Raw genomic sequence first — 19,882 nt, 5'->3', positions numbered from 1 at the left:
TTTTGTGGGAAAAGTTTCCATGGTAACACAGCAGAAAATCGATAATGGAGTTGTGGTGTGATCTAAGCAGTGCCTCACCTCTAGGTAAAGTTTGGAGCAGTAAGAAAACAGTATAGCTATCAGCAAACTGCAGACGGTTTCTGTAATTCAGGCAGCCACTTAATTTTATTCATGGATGACTCTCGCTTCATCCTGTAATATTGCCCTATTCTGCAACTCTAGTTTCTCCAACAAGTAAAATTTAAGAATGAAATTGTTGTGCCCCATGGGGCAGTTGATAGCTTATATAGTCAAGCAGTAAATACAAAGGGCCATGACTGGATTAGTTGAGCAGGTCTGCTAGTGTTTTAATGGCTTTAATCTTCATTAAATATTCCGTTTCCTAGTATATCAACTTGATCTCATTACACTGCAGAGTTTGGAAAGATAATTCATGAAATGCTCATTTGCAGAATGGTGTTTTTGTCAGGCAGAATTTCTTATTACAGTGGAAATTAATGGATATGTCACAAAATATACGTGTAATAGCCTCATATGAATTTGCCATCAGATGGTCATCGTGAAGGTAATTTCTAAACATAAAAGAATTCTTCTGAAAAAAAAAGAAGTCTGATCTTCAATCAATATTCATGTTACTCAAAAGTTATTCACAAATGCTGGGGTTATGTGCCTCTGTCTTAGTGTCATCAAACCTTAAGATGATAGTTTTCCAAACTGTATTAATTTAATAGCATGCTCTTCTGCATTTGCTCAGATAGATATATAATGGAACAAATTAAATTACTTCATTGTGACTTTGGCCCAGCAATGAAAAACAAATTTCAATGTGAATGGCGTGCTACAAATCTAGCTACAGACCCTTGCTTTTATAAGACTTGAAGGAAAGACACGTGACTGCATCCAGCTGTGATGGGAGGGATCTGACAAAGCTTTACTTCAACTATTGCTACAATCCTGCTATCAGCAAAAACTCTACGTTTATCTGATTTTCACCAGCTAATTTCCTAAAAACAGCAAAAGAGAAAAATAATTGGCATCAGAATACTAAAGTATGTAACAAAGTGTACTTTAGTGGATCTCATTCCATTGGTGTTGTGTGTTTCACACATCTTCTTATGATAGCAGAGTTAGAATGCCTAAAAATTAAAATCCATGGAGTTAAAATGCCCCCAAAGGTGAATGGCCTTTATTTCTTGTTTTATTCAAGAAAGAAAAAAAAACTGCTTTGTGATTTTAAGAGGTTTTTTTTGTTGGTGAGGTTTTTTTTTATTTTTTCAGATAGTGTGGATTGTGGAAGTCTCTATCAAAACAGTTTGGCCTCTTAGTATATTTATATCTCAGCACAGCCTGTTTTGATTCCATTTAGTTGCAGTTGGAAAGATGTTCCTCATTTGGTGCCCTGCCACTGGGAAAGGAGTGTCACTTCCATTACTATAGTAGAGGCTTTGTTACCCAGCGCTAACATACAGAAAAGCAGAAAGGAATGCAAAGCTAGTAAGAACTCAACTAATTAACATTTGATCTTGGCTGAGGATATAGCATGTCACACTGAGCAAAGCTCACTTCCAAACAACCTAAAGCTCCAGGAACATATTAATTAAAATTGGATGCACCTTAGCCACGTAGTGAAAGAAGAGCTCGATACAGCAAAAAGCAGTATATAGACCCAGGAGAGCTTTCTACGAGACTCTCTATAGCAGTGTAAACATTAGGTAGTGCTTGAACGCAAGAGTGCAAGTTCTTAATGCCCCATCAGCTCTCCTCCCTAGAAGTGATAAACTGGCAGGAGGTTTCTTATGCAGCTTGGTAGCAAATATCTTACCAACCAGCATACAATTTTTCTTCGTATTTATCTGCTGTTTCAGAAGTCAGAGTCACTGCCTGAAGTAAATCTTCATAGCAGGGCATCATAGCAGTAAAGTACATTTTCACTTTGCTCCTGCTGCAGGAATTCAGTCCCATTAGGAGACTTTTGATGAGAAACCAAGAGCAGGTCATACCTGATGAGCTAAAGGAATATGTTATCAGCAGTCCTTCACTCTGAGAAATGGGTTAAAAGTGGGTTGTGCTTGCTGAAGGTAAATGATTTATCTCAATCTTGTAAGGTGCTGAGATCTGTGGAAGCAAAGACTGTAAATGTGCCAATAAATAAAATGAGCAGAGTCGTTTGTTGAATTGAAGTGTCAAAATACATGAGATGGAAGATGTCATTTACAGGAGACTTAGCAGGACAGGAAACTGCGCAGAAATTGGACATGTGTCTGGGGTAGCAGCTAAAAGCTGCTTATGCAAACCAGTATTCCTCCACTGTTCTAGTCACCTTGAGTAACATGTTTGATTCAAGAGTAGAAATAGGAATCGAAGTGAAGTGAAATAGAATAACTGAAATGCAGGAAGCCAGTGTGTAATGATAACTGCTAAAATACGTGTTTGCTGAGTACCTAGGCCACGTAACGCAGATAATTAGCTCAGGCTCCAAACAGTTGCTTTATTAGGTGCAGAGTCTCTTTCTCTACTTCTTTTGCAAAAATCAGTTAGAAATGTGTAGTTAAAATTAGACACTGCAGTTCAAAAAGGGTATTAAAATTCTTTCAGAAATCTATTGCAAGAAAAGGCTACAAGGCTAACCTGGAGATCAGAAAGCCTATTTTATGAGAAAAGACCTGAAAAGCTATGTATGTGCAGCCTTGAGAATGAAGAGGTGACTTGATTACAGAGTTTAAGTATTTAGAATGGTAATACAAATGCCTTAGGAAAGACTGCTCAGATTAAGGAGAGTGGCAAAGCAAAGGGCAGGGACTAGTGATATGTTTAGAACTGACAGTAAAGGGAAGATTTATTTCTGAGCACAAACAGATCAGTAGCAGTGAAAAGTCAAGATGAAATATTCAATACACGCACCTGAGAAATGAGCAGTGCTCTGCATAAGTCTAAATTTCAACACTGGCGTCTTAAATTCCTTTCTTAATCTGCATTAAAAGGAAGATAAGGCCTTTAAGGTACTTCCTTAAATTCTGCCACCTTGTATTAAGATCTCAAAAGATCAACAGAGTCCTTTTTCTTCCAGCAACTATTTCTGAAAACACTTGGTTGACAATATGTAAAATTAAAGAATGTGGATCCAGTGAAGAGTTGCACCTAGGAATAGCGTGAATTAAGTCAGATACTCCTTTTGACCTGTGTTCTTTCTGTGCGGTCAACTTTGCTAACAGTGGATATGTATCTAGGATGAATGAGAAGTGTTTTATATATGCATGCCAGTTTTCTCAAGGAGTCCTGGTCTATGAACTCAGTATGAACAAGTAGGTTCTACATACGAAATTTAGGCAAAATCATGGAAAATGCTTTATATTCTTTTGCAGTCTCGTTGCAATGAAGCACTGATGTCATAAGGGACTTGTTTAGATCAAAAGACTTCAAAAGCGTGCCCAGGACATGCAGGAGGCAAAGTTGATGCTGATTAAAATAGATTTTGTTATGAACTTTTTTACAAGCATATGGTGAGAGAACTCATTAATTATGTTTCATATTACTGACTTGATGGGATTTCAGCCATACTGTCTTAGGAATCAGCCATTACAGAGTGTATTTTGCTGCATATGCTTTATAGGCCGAAATGTGCAGCAAATAAGATATTCCCAATTAAAATATTAAGTGTGACTCGGAACAAATTGTCACTGCAGAAGTGTTTTTAACTGACCATCACTACTCCCTTTGAAAGCGATATGTAGGGTATGGAAGATGAAATGTATAAATATGTGAAGTGTCGGTAGAAATGGTGCTCCGCTGTCTACTGTCCTTATGGGCTTCAGGTTTCCCGATCTTTACAAAAAGTACCCAAGTTTGAAAACAATTAACAAGGCAGAAAGAGAAGCAGAAACAAAAGCAATGGTAATAGAAGCAAATGTATCAAGAACATAGAAACCTGCAGTAAGTGCCATTCTTTGAGTGGTGCAGTCTATATACAAACAGCCAACGTTAGGAAGGGAGAATGAAACAGCAAAAGCTATTTTTCATGCTCAGTACTCCAGAAAGTGAGGAAGCACTACCCGCCTTCCCAGGTCAGCCCCCGGCTTTATTTGTCTATGTGACCTTTCTCTATTAATCCCTTTAAATATAGTATCTGTTTTCTTATTTCAATACTTATACAGAAAAAAAGAACGTCAGTGACACTGTAGAGTTCGTGTCTAGCTAGCAGTTGTATGAACACGACCGAATAAAGGTTTCTACAAGATGTTTTTTCTGCCAAAAATTTAGATATAATAGCAGGAGCTGTAGAGAGAGGTACTATTCCTTGTTAGACAAACTCTTATAGGAGGAAAACCAGACTTGCCAGCAAACCCATTAGCTCTTCAATACACTGTAAGCACACTAAATATTGACTGAACTCAATAGGCATTGATGAAGCTTCAATACTTTTTAGATACAAGCCCTTAAATACTTTTACAATTTGCTAAATGTGAAAAGCCATCTTTGCAACCTGTAGAATATTCATCCCCCTTAGGGCTTTTTACTTGGTTGTGTTGCCAGCCATTGCTGAATTGCTGAAGCATTAAATTTAGTCATAAAATATGTGAATTGCCTATAGACTTCTCTGTAAATAACGTGTATTTATTTTATGAATCTGGACTTTCATGAGTATATTAACAATGCTTGAAATTTAGTTCTGATTCTTAAATTGGATCCTGGAGTTCTCTTTTTGTGATTCCGTCTTGTGGACTCATCAGTCGTATTTCAATAGACACTGTTAATAGAGCTTAGTCTTTCTCCTGTTTGCGTAGTTTATATAAGTGACTAGAATCAAAGAGGCATGCCTGCATTGTGCTCTATCAAGAAATGGCTTGGCGTTCATTTAAATCAATTTTAAAAGACATTGATTTTAACATGATGGTATTTAATGAGTTTTCACAAGCTAAAATAAAATGTAGGTTTGCAGTTTCTTAAGAACCGATGTATATTCCACTATAGTGAAACATGTCTATTACAAGACAGATTTATAGCTCTGTAAATTTTCTGGCGGGATGTTTTCAAGTCTCTTGATATAATCATAACATTCCTAATTTGTTTTTATTTTGTTGCTGATTTATTATGCAGCTGGTCTAATACTAAACATTCAAGTCCAGAATCTCATTGTTACGTGATCGCTTCCTCATGCCTTATCACTGAAGCATTATTTTTTCAAATGAGAAAAAAATCTATCTCTAAGGCATGTCTTTTTTACTGTCAGAAGCATCTTCCAGTCACTGTTGAGAACTGGGTTTTAGTTGGCCTAGCATGCATGCATGTGGTTTCAGTTCAGGAAAAGATCATTTGTTCTCTCTACATGCCAGGATCAAAAAGAAAGGTAAAGTCTAACAGGTTTACACCACTAGTAATGCTAGTACTTTACACTTGCAGAAGTAAAAAATTTTGTTAGATTCACCTTAGACCAAAAGTTTTAGAAGTATGAGGCAGAGTGGATTAGCCCAGTTAGAGTCCCAAAGGGAAACTGAAAGGCCAAGAGATTTTCAAAGTAACATTAACCGTACCAGCTTGTCTAAGGCTGTAAATTGATGAACATTTTAAATAGCTGTAAACCTGCACTACCAACAAAAGAAACAATTTCGCTCACCACTGGCCCTTCTCGCTACCTTTAGGGCACTGCCCTTATGATGGCAAAAGGGATTATACCGCAGTACAATGAGCTGGAGTGAGAAAGAATTTCTTTTGTTTTTTTGCTGGCTTAGTTTTCAGTCCCCTTGTCAGAGGGACGTAGAAGCGGGGAAAGCAGATGGAAAGTGGAAGGGACAGTACTTTACATAATGATATTTGTTTATACCTCCTTGATGTATTCGTTAGACTTTAGCTACAAGAATTGGGAAGCTGAATTTCAGTTGGGAAACATTAAGTCTAATCTTGGAGGCAAACAAGTGATGGCATGAGGATCGGCACATCACATCTGTGACCACCTCTGTTACGGTTATAGACATATAGCAGGATATCATTCTGGTGTGAGCCAAGGACATGCTGCCAGCCACCCCACACTGCCTTGCATCTGTCTGGCTCCTGCTCTGTCCTGTGCAGAAAGGGAAGTCCATCCTGTTCTGTTCTAGGGATTTTCAGGCCATTCCCCTGGAGGGCAGGAAGAGAAAGGTTTCTATCTGATACTAGCAATCACTTCAGGGAACAGCTTTATAAAAGGCAGGCAGCCAGCCAGGCTGGTCTTTTGCCTGATTACTGTTTGGATTTGAGTACTGCCAGGACAAGCCTTTCTTCGCTTTTCCCTTGGGCAACTGTAGATGGAAAAGCAGCAGCAAAAGCATGGATATGTGCATAGTCGCATGTATACTTATACCAAGCTTCCTTGCATCAGGAGCTTTCCTGTTCTTTGTTTACATTGTTGCCTTGAGAATAAAGAGACAGGCAATGTAAGCCACACCAGTTGTACAGAAATCCCCAGTAGTGATTTTTTTGGGCTGTCGTCCATTCCACACAATCCCAGATTCTGTGAGAAGAGTAATAAGTTGTGGTGGAAGGTCATCTACGAATAGAGGAAGATGAATAGGAAAGGGAAAATTTAGGGAGAGAAATAGAAATGTTCTTGAAAATCTCCAGAGAGATCAGTAGAGACACTGTGCCGCTCTTAATTATTTATGATGCTGCTTTTCTCATCAGCAGTCATCTGACCCAGAAAGCTGTTCTCTGGCAGCATCATGAATCACTAGAACTTCTTGACTTGCTGCTCTAGCAATTGACCCAAGGCAGCGGAGTACAAATGTAGCTTATCAGGATCCTGTTTATCTGAAGTGTCTTACATAATGTTTGCAAGACTGAAAGGGAATGCAGGTCCAGAGTACATGGTACCCCCTGTTCTCCCTAGTGACTCTTTTCCCATGCTCATCCCACCATCATCCTCTGAGTCCTCTTTAAGCTGTTCTTAAAGCTTTTCTGCAAAGTTTTTTGTGATATAGCAGAGCTTCTTCCGTTGTTTTCCCCCAGAATATAAGAGTGCTATCTGAAAATTTGGGGTCTGAAAGTCCACCTGTAGAATTTTTGCTCCCTCACATCTCCTGGTAATATCCAGACCTCTCACCACTCCCATGGCTCTGCCTTTTCTGCCATGATGCAGGAAACTTCTGTGCCTCTGTGTCCTTGAAGCTGATTGATACAGCTACTCCTGGTTTCAGTGCCCTCCCCAACTGTGTTGTCTGTATAGAGAGCCCTGCTGTCGTCTGCAGCTGTATCTGCTTTTCCTTCTCTTTACTGTCTTCAGGGAACGGGTTGTTTATCAACCACATGGTAAGAGCCAAACAGCCTTCTCTCATAAACTGCCTTGAAGAGTGCATGCTCTGAAAGTGATTAGTACTCTTTTGATTATTATTTTACTTTTTTTATTTGTTGCTCCTTGTAAGCTTTTCTGATATCGATGTGAAAGACAGAGTATGTTCCAGGGAACTGCATTTCTAAGTTCTTGGTCTTTCCATCTGTTATCGCTGTGTGTGCTGCGATGCATGCAGCCCCCTCCTGTTGTTCTGAGACACTTGCTGGTATTCATTTTTTTTGCTCCTTATCTGGCCTACAGTCTTCAAGCCAACTCCACAGTCCTCTTGCTAAGTCCCCCCCAGCAGAAACACTGGCTTGTTTTCAGATCTGCTCTCTGTTGACTTGGTGTGGCATGTGGGAGCAACAGTTTGTTTCACAGTAGACATGAATGAGTTGCAATACTGATGACTACTCTTGAAAGTAGCAGGTTTTAGGGTGTAAAACTTGGACAAGGGTATAATGATAATGGATTCCCTAATGCAACAATGCAATGGCAGTAGTGGCAGCAGTCAGAAGGATGCCAAACTGTACGCATATAAACTTTCAAGGGAAGTATATAAAGCTTGCAATTCATTGTACAAAGTGAGTGAAGCAAAAAATTTGATAGGCACTCCATCTTTCCTCTGCTGCAGTTCACGACCTCAGACAATGAAGACAGCTGTGAGCGCAGGTGGTACCTGGAAGTAGTTTTGTTCCTGCATCTGCTTCTGTGTGTTTCATGAATTTAATCTTTCAGGAACTTCATTTCTTAAAAAATAGCAGAACGTGAACAAGGCCATATTTTGCCTGATGAAATTTCATGGGAGGATAGATTTTCTTCTTGCATCTTGATGGTTTAATCCATTACTATTCATATTGTTATTCATTCAAAAGGAAGTGGGTGAAATGCTCATGGAAAAATTTGTCACCACTTTGCTATCCTGTAATGCAATGATAAAAGCCAGATAGTTTGCCCTGTGTGACACACACATTTTCCTCCACAGCATGATGAAATGTTCTTTTCCTCATAACACCTAATGTCCAGCTAAGACTTTGTGCATTAAGAGTAGTCTTCTAGGTGCCTTGCTATTAATTTTATCTTTTGACTGGGTGGTGAGTCACGGGGCTGCAGTTATGCTCCACTAGCTCCTCAAGTTGAAAGGCATGAATATATTTTCTTTGGGCAGAACCTAAATGGCTTTTTCTTGGTGAATATCATGTAACCACAAGTGATGGTTACTTTTAGTAAGTCTAAACATAATTATGTTGTAGCCTGCACTTTGGTTTAGGAGGCAGGAATCAATGTTTATGTAGCCTATAGTTGCATGGTATTTACCATAGATATCCTACTGCTACCTGTAACTTACCATATGATTAAGTGACCAACATTTATCATCAGAATGAAGTATGTTGCATGATATGTGTCTTCCATGAAGCAGAACAATACTGTAATTTCATTTCTCAACCCTTCCTAAATTAACATTGTTTTAGTTCAGTTTGAGGACATTTTCTGTTTACTTCCCATGGCACTTCCTGAAATATTTAAGCCCATCAGTGATTGTTGGAAGACTTACACAAAACATTTGCAATCTGAGTCATTTATCTGGAATTTCTTTTAGATTATGTAATACTGAATATGCATACTCAATTTATGAGAGATGACCCTTCCAGTCATTTGCAAATGTCTAAAAGACATTAGCAACATGTATTTTTACACATTCTTGTGGTACTGAGGCACAGAGATACAGACCAAGTTTCATGCTTTCTTCAGCACATGCTCCCTTGTGCTGCAAGGCACTGGGGTACATTTTACTCATCAAAGGCATTTGTCTATTAGGGCTAATGTTTATATGCTCTAAAGCATCCAGAGATCCACAGACAGGCTATCCATCCCAGCATGTGCATCCCAATGGAGACTTTACACTTGAACCTGTTAAAATAAAGGTATTAACAAGTAGAGCCATGAGACTTGGCAGAACTGTGTTTACTGAGAGGTTCACAGTGATTATGGGCAAATTAGCTTCCTACTGTTGGCTCTCTATGCCTATTGCAAGTGAACACTGAATGATACGGGGAGCTACATGCTGCCAGCAGCCCAGTCACAGCCTGTTTCCACATTCTGACGTTATGGAGCAGGTAGGCTGTTAACAGGGCTGAGATCTTCAGAGGGAAGAGTTGATTCTCTTGGGCTCCTAAACCTCTGTGTGCACAGCTCCACCACAGGCTCACCCTGACTGAGGTGGATTTTTTTATAAGGTTCAACCTGCATTTTAGGAAGATGCATTGAATTGGAACCGCATTCTTTTTCCTTTTTCTGCTTTTTATGACCATAAGGAGGAGGAGAACAAAAAGGACAAGCAGAAAAGCCTTACCATAATTAATTTAAATTTTATGAGACTCTGTGGCAGGACAGGCACAAAGCAGCAAAAGAAAAAAAAAATCTATATTTTCAAAGCAGTGTGATATTATAACAGTTTGATTCAAAGACAAACAATTTTTCTTTTAATGTTTTTAAATATTTAAATGCTACTTTCCCCAGCTCCTTCCAAACTGTTTTATCAATGACAACATCTGTGCGGGCATGAAAATATTTTCCCTAATCTATGGAACAGACATATCAGAAAGAGAGTGCAAAGTTACGTCTCCTCACGTCAATTCTGTTCAAGCCTCTCCCTAGCATTTAGCAACTTCAAGGTTACTGCAATGACACAGCTGCTAAGATATTCAGCCCAAGCGAGATAATCCTCCCACCAAACTCTTTTCTCTGGTTCCAGCCTGTCTAGGAACCAGGCTGCCCTTTGTTTGCCTGGAGGTGAGAGGCCCTTGGGAGCTATCCCATAGCAGTATCTCACGAGTAGATACTGTATTTCATGTGGGTCACAATGACTCTGTCCAAGAATTTTCTCTGGGGAAGTAAGGGCCTGATTGGAGAGGAGCTGATACAAGTTACTAGACTCTAAATAACCTTTGGTTTTGTTTCTCCTGAATTTGAAAGCATTCACAACTCAGAGGCATTAAAAGTATGTGAACAGATACATTAGTTGCAATTAAATCTCAATATTGGTTGCTGTCCCTCACACTGTTCATACTTCAAAGTACTCTTCTTGCTTCTGTGATAGCTAACAGCTTCCTTACATGAGGTGTTGTGTGGCATGTCAGAAGAAAAACTTCTGCTGGAAGAGTTTCGTAATACATAATCCCTTTGCTAACCAACTCAAATGGGATATTCATCAGAATGGGTTACATTCCACTAGATCCAGATCATACATTTTTTGCAACAGCAGCAAGTGTTACAGCCAGCTGGGAAACATGGGCATTGCCTCAATATCATACGGTACACGTTTGCAATATTTCCAGCTAATACTTTCAGGAAAAATGATGGCGAGAAACTAATCTTGCCTTTAAGCAGCTACATGAGATAGTGCAGAAGTATATGCAAAAGCATGAGGATTCTGGCTAGTTTTTCTTTTTTCTCTCATGCACACAGACGCTCAGGAAGTCCTTGCAAGATCATGCAATTAAGAAGCAGTGTTATATTTGTGCCTTCTGGAGTTTTAACTTTCAGATATCCCACTTGCCACGTTAAAAGAAGAAATGGGTTGGTGCACTCAATCTAGCCAAACAAAAGCAAAGCCAAAAAGAATACATTTAATCTGTCTCTAATTCATTTTTACCAACAGGCTGCAAAGAGTTATAAAATAGCATGAGAGACTGGTTCATTTTTACTCTGATCTTGTGAGCCCATGAAGGTGTTTAACTTTCATGGACTGTCCTAGGGTTCTGGCGTTGCTGTTATCCTTTTGTTTAATTACACCATAATCTTAGTGCAATTATAGTGATGATAACATTCTTCCAGAGACATAATAATAAATCAGCCACTTGGGATAAATGGCATTACTTAGTTTACTTCAGTGAAGTATCAAAGAAATATTAATGTGACCATGTAGGTCAGGATGTGATTGTAAATGACATTATCTGTTTCTAGAATTCAACATTCCGATATATTTTGAGGACTTAATAATGTAAAATTCTCTTGAATTTGCTTTATCATTAAACAGTTGGTTGAGAAATATCAGAAAAGGCAAAGAGAAAAAGCATGTTTTAGCACAGTTGACAAATATGCAGTGTGGAGGTTTTTTGGGCTGTGCCTTAAACACCCGTGCAATATTTGCAGCTTCACCAAATAAATATGTGAAGCAACATGATTCCTGTTATATTTTATTTCCCCCCATGCCGCATCTTGCCGTTTTTTCATCACAAATAAAAGTGTCTTCTAGTCTTTTTGTGGTTTAATACCAGCAACAAGAATAGCTTCATCAAGTTTTTACTGTTACTGCTGGGTAGAAAAAAGGAAGGTAAGGCTAACAGAAGTGATAGGTTGGAAACAGACAGACAGGGAACAAAAAGCATCTTGAAAATAAAATGTGTGTCAAAATTTTGGAGCTGTTCTCAGCAGCTCCAATTAAAATAATTCCATAAAGAGCGTCTTACTGGGCTTTCAACCAAGCAGAAAACTTGCAGCTCTGCCTTTTCCCAAGTGAGATATCAGAAAGGATCATAAATGCATGAAATATAATTTGAAAATATTCTTGGAAATGCAAAAAATGGGGCAGCTTTACAGAAGGGTAAATTAAGAGAATTTTACTGGTTGATGAAGCTCAAATGTCCTTTTATCATTTATGGACCTGATCTTGTTATTCTCACTTCATTTCTATGATGTTGGTTATAATTGTTCTGAGATAAATTACATAAAAGAATGGAATTAAACCAATGTAATAACTATTCCAAAAGAGCGTTTGTACAGTGTCAGTCCAGGCAAATATTTGCTAACCTAATGAAAAGATGTGTCTGAAATAGTAACGTTTTATCACCCTAGAGAAGAGTAGCTGCAACAAAAGGGCTGAATCTTTTCCTGTCACTTAGAACAATTATGAATAATGAAAGTAAAGAGGTGACTAGGAAGAGGTGTTAATGTGTGTGGAAGAGTCTTTTATAGGAGGATTTGGGTTTCTATAAATTTCATTTAAATGTGGCACAAGACGTATTTTGTTCCCCTCTTCAAACAGAGGAAAAGTTTTTGCAAATTAGTTATCCTGTGTGCTGCAAGAGTTTGAAATGAGTTTTTCTGAATGACTGATGAATCAAAGGATGTTGTAAGGATTTATTAGGTGCTAATTTTTAATATAGCTTTGTTAACAAAAATCTTGTAAAAGGAGAATATAAATGTTTGGGAATGACTGCAGGAGAGGCAATTGCTTGCAAGGTGGCATTTTTCAATGGTAGAAGAGTTTGGACTTCTTTGACCCTTTGAAAACACAAATGCATATCTTCTGGATGCTCGTGTTCTGTATCTTATATTGATCTCAGCTGATGGTTATATGTGCCTAAGTAACATCACTCCTAAAATTTTCTGACGTTCCTACTGGGGAAAGATTGGTTGCTGCTGCTGAGGGCAAATGAGGCTGTGGGTTTTCCAGCTGACAGTTGTCTTCTGCAGCATCCTACTACTGAGAAGGTGCTTTAGGGAATAGGTGTTCATGTAGTGGAAAATGTTATGGATTTGAGTTTAGGATGTGGGGTTTCTTTTTGTGGACATCTATCAGCATAGTCTGGCAAAATGAAGAGATCTAAGATGGGATGTCTGGGACTTGGCCCACTAATAGGACTGGGCCAAGGTATTAGGGTGGTTTGAGCGTTGGAGCATGTGGCGCACAGTGCACACAACACTTGGTGGCCCTGAGGGCACAAACTGCAGTTCCCTTCCTGCCCTTCACGAAGCTATTGTTACAATCCTTATAAAGTGTGCAGCTACGCTCATAAAGTGTGCAGATATGTTTCACTAACTCTTATTTCACTGCCTAAAATTGGGATGCCTAGCTAAGAACAGTAATAAACTACTTTCTGATTTCTCTACTTAATTTATTTGATGTTTTCTCTTTACAAATGTGAATATCTAGAAATTGCTCAAATGGTCTCGAAGGGTAATCTCATGCAGATATGCAGAGATTTTGCTGGGTAGAATTAATTGCAATAATATTTGTCTCAGAGTGTGAGAAGTCCAAGAATTATTTTAGTTATTTTAATTACTATTGCAACATCAATTTAACAGGATGTTTATATAAACTCTTATGTTGTACTTCTCGGTCTTTATCTCTCTGTTTTTCCTGCTATCCTGGCAAACAGTAATTTAACAAGAGTAATGAATGCACCTTTTTGCATTACCAGCAGTGGCTGTCAGTGACAGACAAATAATATCAGAGCTGTAGGCCTGTAATAAGTACACTAATACATTAAGGTAAATTGTAGAAGCAGAATATAAGTTCTTCCAGATCAGTAATACTGCAAAATAAGGAGAATTCAAGAACCCAGAGGAAGAGTTTTTGATGTGCTTTCACAGTTCTTTAGCAAGAATGCATCTCTGGCAGCCAGAGGCATCAAAATGACATACGAATCCATTTTCTGTCTTTTCCTTCAAGTTGTACGCAGCTTTCCTTTCCCGTGGTCAGTGATGTTTGACTCTGCTTTACAGAAAGCCAGACACAGAACACTGCTTTGGCCTCATAGCTGATTGCAGGTTTTTTTTTGAAACAGACCTCTGTAAGTCTCTCATGGTGTCTCTCTGGTGTCTCCTCCATTAGCGATGGGGAGGTAGATCTTCAGATCAGGTGGATAATATATCCAGGTTCCTGGACTACCAATGATATATAATTGCTAGGTTGCTGGGAAGTAAAGCTGTGAAAACTGTAGAAGATATTAGTCTATACCGAACAGTGCTTGGGCTAACTCTGGCTTCCATCAAAACTGGACAGTGCCCAGGGTCTGAGATAGTAAAGTTCAAACAGAAGCTCATCTCTCCATGAGGCAGCTCCAGGGTCATATGGGATGCTCCCAGATGCCCCAAGCTACATCACCTCCGAAGACTTTAATTACGCTGACACCAAAACAGAAGTGTCCAGAGGTGAGGAAGCTCCTGCTAGTTCCTTTGCAGTTTTCTGTCTTAGCCACACATGCAGTTTTCAAAGTGATCTGGAGGAAAATGATCAGTAGAAGTTGTGTACTCTTACCTAGTTTAAGTAAGAGAATTAACAGGGAGAAATGAAAGAAATAATTCCACAAGACATTTCAGTTGGTGAGTGTGTGTTTCTACAAAGCTTATTGCATTCCTGAATATAAAAACTAAAATCAAGGCTTTCCCTTGGGTCATCTGGGCTGAAGCATACTGTCTTAGGGAAACCACTTTACTTTGCTTCAGTTTTTCAGAAACTCCTCTGCTATTTCCCTTCTAGTTTATATGCTGCAAGGGCAGCCCAATAAACCTACACTGAACTGTTCAGTCGAACGGCAGCTCTGCCTTTGCCCAGTGACCGCCTCTCTCATGCAAAACTTTTCATTGTTCAGCTACTACTGGCAGACAGTTTCCTTTCCAGCTAAGTAACCACAGTTCTTTGTATTACTACGGCTTTTAACTTATGGTTTTGCTTAACACTAGCTGTCTGATTTTAAAAAAAATGAACATTTTCTTTGCAAAAGTCTCATTTCTTTGTACATGTAATATTTTGTATGAGATAATTTAGATTTTACTTTTGCAGAAGAGAAAAATTAATGATTTTTTCTTTACTCCATTTAAAAATGCAGACTTCTTTCTCTTAGTCTTCAGTTCTCTGTGTCATCTTTTCACTTCTCTGATTTGGACTTAAGTTACCTCTCAAGAAAAATACATGTCATCTGTCCTTCACTTACCTACAAATCAACATGATCAGACACTTGCGGAGTGGGTGGCAGAGCACTTTCTATGGCCAAAAAAGCCTTCACTGTAGACTTCCGGACACACTTCAGATAGTGAGAACTGATGTAGAAGAGGAACAGTTAGCTACCCCTGAGACGTTCAGGGCTTTTAAATTATAAAACTGATATTCTTATCTATAACTGAAATACGAATGTTATACAAAAGGTATATAGGACAAAACATATCATCACGGCAAGAACCCCTGAGGTGTAGATTTTGGTTTATGGAGCTTTGGCTGAACTTACGTGACATTAAGCCAAGCTCTCATTGTTTTCACAACTATTAAAAAGAAAACTTCTTTTTTTGAGGCATCAAACTGCTTATCGGCTCATACTGCAAAGTACTGTAGAGCATTCCTGTTCTTGTCAAATGCATTGCTTGGTGTTTCGGGTTGAGAAGAGTTACATGTTCTTATTTTCAACAGAGATCATTTTGGAGAACAAACTTGAAAACAAGCCATTTCACAAAAGCAATGATGTCATGGCTATTTTAAGAAGTAATTTCTCAGCAACTTACTTCATTGCTAGTACTTAGAGCCATTTAAAATTTTGTTTTTCAGCAGACACAATATTTTTTCCCCCAAAAAAGCATACTTTTTGCCAGAACATTTTTCCCATTTTAGAAAATTATTTCCATCTAAGGATAATGAGGTAGTTCTATGAATGCAGTGGGGGTGACTTCAACTGGGTGGGTGCTAAGAATTGCTAAGTGTAACATTGTGATACATGAAGTGATCTGTTTCAGCTGCAACCTTCCACCTATCTTCTACTAGAAAATAAGTAATATAAAATAAATAACAAGATACTAGACAGTTATTCAAATAAATAATGTAATTGTTGCAAAAAATAGTAGGTAAAGACTAAACTATCATACTAGCTTTCAAGAGATACTGAGCATCTAAATTATATATTCTCACAATGGAGTCTGCTCCTCACAAGCACACAGAAGTGTAATTCATTTATGCTCTGTATTCAGTATGACATGTGACTGCTTTTAATATATGGCACATTGTTTTAGACATTTTTAAAAAACACACAGGAAATTACTACCTAAAATGTTTTTGTTCTAATTCAGCTGGTTGCTAAAGTGCACATAAAACTAAAGACGAAAACAATTGGGCAGGCTTAGATTTATGCACCTTGTTCATGCAGGGCGTTAGAAGGGAGAAGATAACTGTCAATATAGATGTTTCATTTTTTCTGTCACCTGTGTATTCCATCTTCCTAGACACAGAATAGCAAACTCAAGAGGCCTCCTTGTCTGTGTTGGTTTGAACCTGTGTTCTGTTGTTCCTCACACTTGGCAAACATTGTCAAAAAGCTTTTTGACTGATACTGGTCTCTGTGCACACCTAGAAGCAGTAAAAACACACACACACACACACACACACACAAGCACACAGACCACATGTAGAATTGTTGTAATCTTCAAGATTACTGCCTTAATTAGTTTTGCTCCCAGATCAAGTGATGTGCATCCAGTGTTAATCCTCTGAAGCCACTGAAGTGACAGTCTAGTATACCTGACAGAAGTGATAGCGCAGTTCAATTTTCCTGTCTCCCAATGTAAGCAAAATGTTGGAAATGAGTCCGCCAACCCAAAAGCCAATGATCAAAGAGCGGTGCTGTTTTAGAAAGCTGTATGCCATTTTTGATCTTGCAAGTTTTCCAATAACGTTTACTTAGCCAAGAAAATATACTGCTAAATATGTTAAAATGCAACAGATATAGAGCATATTTTGGAGCAGAAAGATTCAAACACAAAACGCACATCAGTGCATTCATTCAGAAATCACATCAGTGTCCTGAATCAACTGGAAGTGTGCTTTCATATTTAAGTAGTGCTATACGTGTAGTTTTCCCTCTTGCTGTTTGTGTTAGTGTGTATTTATAGAGAATGAAGACATGGTATACACCCTCTTGATTTACAAATGGCTTTATATAAGCCCATCCTTAGTTTTACTTATATTTCCTATTCTTTTTCCTATTTGTTTTCATTCCAGTATTTAGAAGCAGATTGTGCTTGTAGGTATAGTACTTCTGGAGAGTTTTGGAAAAGAGCTCTACCAATTCCTCCCCTAAAGGAAAGATTAAGTGGTTTAGGAGATTGTAGGTCTGAAAAATTCTTCCTTGAATAAATGAATCAACCATGAGCATTTACCACTGTCAGAAAACCAGGTCACAGATAGTGTAAGCCAATTTTCTGCGAAAGTCCATGCAGGAATAAATTAATTTTACATTTCCTGCTTTCTTTAAGTTGTAGCGGATGTGATAAAATGTCCACGCTCAACAGTAGCTTCAGCCTTTGAATCTCTGGGATGATTTGAAATGACTCCGTGTATCTTTCCAAGTTGTTCTGAAGCATGACTGGAGTTCTCATTAGAACGATCTCCATGCAAGTGTTGCCTGCTTTCCAGCTATCATCCACCTCCTGCTTTCCATTTTTGTCTAAAGTAAAGCTGCATCTGGCAAACACTTGGAAATACACTCTGTGGTTACTAATTATCTGATCTGGTTTATTTAGTTATATGTTCTAACAAAATCAAGTCCTTTCCTTTCCTATTTTATCTGCCTTAGTATTAGTTATAATGGTGGCATTTATACTGTAAATGAGTTGAAAGCATGAAAGGGAAAGTGTATATGAAGACAGGAGCATTGTGCCAGGGATGAATAAGCACAGGTATATTAAGGGTAGTTGTAATACATGAGTATGGCCTCAAAGGTTTTGCATATATTGCCTTCTGAATATTTTTGAGGAATGGTTACAAAGTTATAGATCTACTCAGGAATGTGTTAAAATCCATATGCGCATGACCCTAGAGCTCATAAGCAGCGTAAATATTCTCTGGAACGATAGGTATTTAAAATATCTAAATCAGCGTGAGAGAATACTTCTCAAGGGAGTGACATTTTAAAAGCAGACAGCAATAAATAGGAAATAATTAAAATGCATTTCAGGGACAATGCTTTGGCAGGCCTGTTAGCTATCCTAAAATGATGAGTAATGGAGTAAAATTACAGCCGCAATTGTGTATTCCAAAAGTTCGGATTTATAAATGAGTTGTAAAAACTCAAGGACAGAATTTTTTTAACCTGTCTTTCTCTCTTCCTATCAAGTAGCAAAAGAGAAAATTGCTATTTAGGTGTTTACTCAAAAGACTCTCCAAAAAAACAAGGCAGTTGTAGTTAAGTCCTAGGAATTAATTTAGTAATTTAGAAGGTGGCCAGATATTTAAATACCATGTCTTTGAACATATAGATGAATTTTAAAGGAAAGCAAAGGCAGCTAGGTCTCTAATTCATCCCCTTGGCAATGCAGAGTGTTTCCAGATGTATATTCTGTTGTATTTTATCCAAGCCTGGCTTCTTTTCTTACGTCTCCTATTTTATTCGCTTGAGTAGACTGCATGGTGCTTCATCATAACTGCTAGCAGCCATACAGGATAGTGTTTCCGAACAGCAAGCGTAATATGAAATCTAGGCCTAGTTCAGTAAAACACAGTTAGCAAGCATTTAGCGACGTGTTTCAGGAGAAGACAGGAGTGGAAGGATACCTAAAGCTCTCCAGAAAGTTCTGTTAATTTTTCTGTGCTCTCAGAGGTTTCTTGTATCATTTTAAACAAGTCATTTAACAAGTCTGTCTCGTCTCCTACTGGTAAAGATGGAGATAATACCATTAAGAAAGTGATGTTGCACACTAATAGTTTTTGAATAGCATGTTAGCTGCAGTGGACTGGAAAATGGTATTTCTACCTTGAGGGTAATTCCTTTTGTTCAAATTTCTCTTTAGTTCTGGAATTTCACAAGAGAAGGAATGTCCTGTTTTAGGGACAGATTGATATGCTCCTTCATCTTGTGTTGTAGTCTAATGATACTAAATGTAAGAAGAAAGAAACCTCTTGGGCTTGACAGTAAGTGGGGCTGGAGAGGAAAAGAGAATCTCACTATGATCGAGGAAGGAAAAAAATGCACCAATCAGCATAAACCCTGTTGAAATTGCAGTGCCGACTGTCACCTTGCCAACAAAGAATTGAATTTCTGTAAAACAGCATTTTACAAATGCAGTTTTTTCAGTTAGGAAATTTCCAGCCAATTCTAATGTTCTTGTCCTTTTTGGAGCGTTTACTGTTGCAATGTACTTCATTGAATCAATAGAAGGAGAAAAAGCAGACAGAAAAGAGCAGTTCAGCATAAGCTAACATTTGGTAATCACTTTAAGAGCTGACATGCAAATATTGGTTTAAAGATTTACAGGTAGATGGATACCTGTAGCTCCAATCATCTTAAAGTTTGTCAACTTTGACAAACTAGGCAAAAGCTAAAACTACAATTAAGCAAAGACTTGTTATAGGGCAATGGGAGTTTCTAAGTTAGGCCTATAGATAAGAGTGTCTAAATAAGTTAATCCCATCTTCAAAGTAGAGTTGGCAAGCCTAAGTGATGCAGGTGCATTTGTAGACCGTTTATTGTTAAAATAGCAGGAGTTTCCTACCATTAAAATAAACATTACTCTGATTTTAAGAAAACGGTAGTGTCACTACAGTGCCATCTATTCAGCAGAGACGACTGTTCTTCCTCAAAGGAATAACTCCAGTTCCAAACCACTAAGTGGTTTTGGATAAACCCTTCTGATAGAAGCACCCCACAGCACAGTATAAATCAGAAGAGAACTACGGAGTTTGCAATGAACAGGATAAACAAGTGAGACCTGACAGTGCAGCGAACGCACCAGAATTGCAGCTTGGCTTATGATCATCAAAAATACCTCCCTGCACCACACTTCATCTGAGTCTTTTTTTTTTTTTTTTTAAGTTAT

At 38.2% G+C, this 19,882-nt stretch overlaps 1 protein-coding gene across 3 annotated transcripts in view; it reads left to right on the top strand.

Annotated features, from left to right (window-relative positions):
• The window catches only part of PLXDC2 (plexin domain containing 2), a 276,014-nt gene that overhangs the window by 176,569 nt on the left and 79,563 nt on the right, over positions 1 to 19,882 (top strand). The gene's annotated exons all lie outside the window — the stretch shown is intronic.

The sequence above is a fragment of the Struthio camelus genome, chromosome 2, assembly GCF_040807025.1.
Source record: "Struthio camelus isolate bStrCam1 chromosome 2, bStrCam1.hap1, whole genome shotgun sequence".
Lineage (NCBI taxonomy): Eukaryota > Metazoa > Chordata > Aves > Struthioniformes > Struthionidae > Struthio > Struthio camelus.
The sequence above is the reverse complement of the archived record's forward strand: the minus strand, read 5'-3'. Positions and strand labels throughout refer to the sequence as shown.